A 6000-nucleotide genomic window follows, 5' to 3' on the forward strand; every position below is an offset into this window, starting at 1 on the left:
CTTTACAATGAAAGAAAGGATGACAAGAATGCCATATTTTATGAATAAAAGTGATGGATGTTTGATTCCCTATGAAGAAGTCCCAAAAAGATGATTTCTCCTTAATAAAGAAAGGAATTTCATGGCATCGAAAGGGGGCGTTCTTCATGCAGTTGGTTTTCCCATGATCTCCACCTAAAGAGTTGTTGGAAACAAGTCCTTGGTTAAGAGGGAGCTTGGGTACATTTCTTTTATGGAATGTGTTGGTCTTCCCTGGTTAAGGGGGAGTGACAACTATATTTCTCTACTTCATGTGTCATTCACTAGATGAATACTAACAACTGTAAGTCTTAATGAAAGCCATGAGGAGAGATAGACACATCATCCTTGTCTTCACCTAGGAAGATAGAATGGAGGATTGGATAAGCATATGGAATCTGATACTCTTTAAGGATGTGGTAGGGCATCCAAGATAAGAGTATTCATAGGGAACCAATATTTTTTTGAGGAATGGGAATTCAATATAAGAATAGTCTTGGTGGAACATACTCTGAGAGAACTCGGGTGGGGTATGTTCAAATAGACAATGATGAGGGTGTCTATGAATCGTTGGTCTTGCCATAATTGTACTCTAATATTATGGAGAGATAAAGTTGTTAGTCAAGGCCTTGCTATGTGAAAATTTTGGATGATATGATGATACATAGATGGGTTACCAATCCAACTCTTCATATGAGAATTCTTTAGATTGAGAATTTCCAAGTACCTTATATAGATTATGAATACCTCCCTAGTTAAGAGGGAGTGTTGGAATATGTAACTAGGTTCGATATTCATAGTGACGTGTAATCACGATTTTATGTAGTTGTAAAGAAGAAAAATAAAATTATTTTATGCTTGAGTTATAGGTTTTATGCTCAAGTAATTTTATTTTATAGATGAAGCTCCCATTGTGACCTAACAGGTTTGGTCATAAAGTCTATTTAGTCAATATCATGTATTGAAGGCTGATGTGGGCATGTTAAATATTGTAATGAGAAAAATTATTTGAGTCATTAACCTTCAAAGACCTTGTCACAAGCACTCCTTCAATTTAGCCTTCAAAAGAGAATGAAGAGGATTATGGAATAGGATGTCATCCTAGTACAAGGTTAAGTCTGCATATTTTTCATGAAAAAAGCATTATATATAGAAGAACTCAACATCACTTGAAGAAACAATTAGGTCAAGCATATGAAATAGAAAAGGAAGTGTGAGAAACACTATAGAAAGGGCTAATCATCACGCAAATAAAGGAGGAACAAGAACCAAATTACTTTGGAACTATTTTGGGTTATTCTCCTTGCATGTGTGATAAATCTAGGGTTTCTGTGGTAGTATCATAATAGTCCTTGAAGGAGTCATCATGAAGGTCACCAATCCAGTTCCCTTGTTAGCTGAGAACACCAATAGAAGACTTCAATTAAAACAAAGAAGAAAAGCATCTCAAAACATCCTCAATCTACTCACACGTACAAAACTGTAGAGGTATAGATAGGACAAGAGTTGTGGGTCTGTGGAAGAAGGCTGAAATTTTAGAATAACTTAAATTAGCAGTGCTAGAAATCAGTTTGACTAGTGTTGACTTAGAAAAGAAGAAGAAGCAATGAAGAAGGACTTGTGACTTTATTTTGGATAGGTTGATATGTCAAGGGTCTTGGTATTTGTCACATGAAGTTTCTATAAGAAGAAAAATTCATTTGGGTTTTCCTCTCAAGTTGGAGAGGTTTTGGCCTTGGCTAATCGCTTACTTCCCGTGTCTCTTGTCTCATTATTGTTTATGTTTTGATAGTTTTTTTATGAAGAATAAAACTATAATAATCTAAGTCAAAGAAGAACCTAATATAAATAAGTAAAAAGCATTCACAAGTAGTTATCATTGCTAGAAAAAACACCTTTTGTTTATGCCCTAGATTTCTCAACTATATATATATATATATATATATATATATATATATATATATATATATCATAGATCAAAATTAAGTTTTTACATCATACATATCACATGGGTATATCAGTAAAAATAGGGCATTTAAGGCCCATGATACTAGGCGAATACATATGCAAACCAAAATACAATATCTTAGGAATACTATACTATGAAGCTAGTCATCCTCGTGTTGGAGATAACACAACAAAACATGCACAATACATTGTGGGAGGACCCGATGATCAGAATTTATATTCCCATGATGTGCCTCTAAAGGTATGGAGAAATCTCATCCGTAAATAACAATTGTATGCCTAGTTTCAACCCCTCTGTTAGCGCTTGAGATTTCACCCTAGGCTGAGGAAGGTAAACCTTCAAGGCTACATCAAACCATTACACTTCGTAGCTAGCCCTACGAGGAAGGAGAAGGCTCTCTCCGGTCAATCTCAGTAAAATCTTCAATGGCGAGATGACCCACAAAAGTAACACTGATATTAGGCTAGTAAACTGATTAGGAAGTGTTGATTTGGGGTTTTTAATGACGGGGTTTTTCTGGGCTGCATGGGCAAAATCACAGCTTCAAACAGAGAAATATAATGAACAACACAGGTTGACGACCGAGGCAAGGTAGGCAAGGAATTTAACATCAAATCTAGATTTTTAAATGGGATGGCAAGACTGTTGAGGAGCTAAGGAGGGCAAATAATACTTTGAATCCTCCTTAAACAGAAGAAAACATTGAATATGAGCAAATTTATAGGAGGAGCATACAATACTATGAATTCCTACCTAAACACTTCTTTTGCTCAATTAGATATGATCATGAGGTGAATGAAACATAACAGTTTACATATGAGACAAAGGGAAAACTTATGCTAAATTAACATACCACATGAATCTCAGAAGTTAGAGCTGTGAAATTTTCATTAAAAATCCCTGCAGAAAACTGTACATTGAAAGCTCTGTTCCAGCACTCAGCACTCAGAAAACTCTCCCCTCTAACTCTCCCTCTAAAAAAAAAATCCAAAGTATTGCTTCAATACCAATTACATGCTCAAGCTGTTACTAGCTTCTAGGAACCGAAAACTAACCTCTAGGAATTAAAACTAATTAATATTCAAAAAATAGACCAAATCGGGATCAGATTGCACAAGGTGTCGAGTTGTGAAGGTTGCTGGTCAAACTGTTTTGAAATAGGAATCTTCAAAGCTGCCATTTGTCATAGACTGCCACCTGCTTTCGGAATTCTCTCCTCTATGGACGCACTTGGTCGATGGATCAAAAGGGTATTTACAGATTTGTTACACGTCTGATGAACAACCATATCCAGAATTAGAAATCGACACCAAAGATGACCAAGCCAGAGTTATAATATGCCACCATCGAATTCCAACACACCCAATCACATGCAATATGGTGGCATCAACAAAAGCCCATAATCCGCCTTCTAAGAGCCACATCGCCCACAAAATCTCCAAAGGATCAACCGCTGCGGAAATCATGGAACGAAATTCCGTCTGTCTCAGGCTCCCCGTGATCTGAAATTCATCATCTGTTTACATTGAAAGTGATTTTCTTGGTATAGAGCTGTGCAGAGGAGGGGCGCTACTCCATTTTCGGGCCTAGCATAGGACTCATATGGTAATACTTGCAAACCATACGCACACACCTTCGCACTACCATCCAGAAGAGTAATAGCATAGAGACGGAAATACACATGAATAAATTTGATTTGCAGAATGCCCACAAAGGAATAACTCTAGTTTTAAAAGTGAAGCTCGATACATCTAATGAGAACCCCGCTTGCCTGTGTAAATTAAAACAAACTGAGAGCGACTACCACCCCAGGCAGCCCAGATATTTGAACTGCGTGCGATTGGATTATATTGACTTTCACACTCTGTGGCCGCCTATTTACAGCAGTGTAAAGATTGCCAGCTTGATATATCTCCCTTTCAATTAAGATGCATTGAAACTATTAGGAAAATCAATCCAAGATTCTCTCATTTTGTCTACAATCGTTTAAGTCTTGTTGATTATCAATGGGCTGTTGAAACCTCAGTTCTGTTGGTCCTGGACCCAAAATACTAGGCAGGTTTTTCTTCTTTGTTTCGACATCAGAGTGTTCACCAACCTCCTCTATTGTATGTCGCTTTTGGTCAGCAATCCTTTCACCCTCTTTTGTAGGATGTGTACTGCGTGGTATTCGATTTCCTCCATCTTTATAGTATGACCTTGATGTATGATGCCTCTCATTATGGCCCCCATGCTCACCTTCATCATAATTACTTCTGTTATCATATCTGAAAGCTTGGTGGCTGCCCATAATCATATCCCTCTTGTCTCTAGAATTGTTGTTCGACCTTTTTTCCGAGAAATATTTGTTTTCTGATCTCAAATGGGGAAGATCATTTGCCTGCTGTGCACTGGTATTATGTTGAGATGCAGTTTCAAATTCCTCAGGTATATTGACAGAGGTCTGAGTTCTTCCTTCTGAATATCTCCTCTGATAATTCTTTTGACTCGAGACAATTAACTAGCATGAAAAGGTTGCCATGAAGCAAAACATCTTCTGTATATAAATTTCTGAAATGCAAAGAACACTGAAGTTTCTGTCGTTCTTCTTCTGACAGTCTATCCGAGTATTTTTCAGAAATCATTTGCTCCTTATGAAAATAACTTGAGGGGTGATCTTGAATCCCATCACCATCACAGCTGTTTGGAGTTGAAATACTGCACATGCACTTCACATTTGTATTATCAAATCTCTTTGTATCCACCCTGTTTCCCCATGTGTTCGAACATTTGGGTTCCTCAAACGAATAGTTTGTGTTAATATCTGTGAAGATGTTACCTTCCAGTTTGAAGCTAGAATCTTTTTGCGCTCTTGCCGAATAGTTTTTCTTTTGCTCTGCTTCAAGTCCATTAAAATATCATCAAAGCTCTTATAGTCACGATTTTTCCAATGGTACTGCATTCCAATCCTTTGTAGAAAACCAAATTGACTCACTTTCTCCCATTCTTCTTTTGTAGGAAATGTTATATGTAGTGATGACATCTGCAACTTATCAGTAAGTAGCTTCAAGGCAATCAGAAGCTTGTCAAAAATCTGATCCTTGTAACAAGTATCACGAACTAGTATCCGTTGACCTGTTACTGGCGTAAATGGCACACAACACTGTAGCTTTGGGTAGTAAGAAGAACCAAACCGATAGTAAGCATCGGCCCAGGAGTGATCAAATACATATTCACCATATGAGTGGCTTTTTACATAAAGTGGAACAACACCTAGCACAATACCATCTTGATCAGTCGCAGTGATGTGCTGAGGTAACCATCCCGTTTCCTGAACAGCACACCCTGTATCCTCTAAGCTTTGAAGAAAAGCATGAGTAAGGAATGGATTAAGTTTCGTATGGCCTGTGGCACCTATAGCACATGCATCCCAATCCTCTGAAGAAACTTGTGAGATGGATGACACTACTGATATAGAGATTTTCCGAGATGCATCCCCACCATTGGATGTTCCCTCTATCATTGGATCAATAATTTGCTCAGTGCTGATAAGAAAATCACGTTCTTGTGGCTCTACCAAGTGTCTCCTTTGAGTATTCCTCCAGAATATTGCATTGACATAGAAAGTGAACGATCTACGCCTGGGCTTTCCCCAGGAAGCAGATAAGCCCTTGGACCTTTTCCCAAATCTTATTTCAGTGCAGAATGAGATACTACTGTGATGCCTCTGATGGCAAGGATTCCATCCTGGAAAGAAAATCAATATTCATTCACTTGAATCTCTTCTTTTTGAGTGCTGGACAATTATACTCCGTGGCCTTTTCCCAATTTGAAGGGAATGAATGACAGCTCTGCACAAGCCCAGCAGACAATGGAGCCACTAGAAAAATTTGGATCATATTCTCCACAACATCAGAAGCACAATCTTTCGACAGTCCCAAACTACAGCCAGACTTATCAATGATTTTCGGTTCAGAAGACTCTGACTGAGAGACCAATGAGCAACGTGTCTTTCTCTCATCACCACATGCAAC

This window comes from Pinus tabuliformis, chromosome 5_1, assembly GCF_031772625.1.
Source record: "Pinus tabuliformis cultivar Carrire ecotype Pingquan chromosome 5_1, CPIR1, whole genome shotgun sequence".
In the NCBI taxonomy this organism is placed as follows: Eukaryota; Viridiplantae; Streptophyta; class Pinopsida; order Pinales; family Pinaceae; genus Pinus; species Pinus tabuliformis.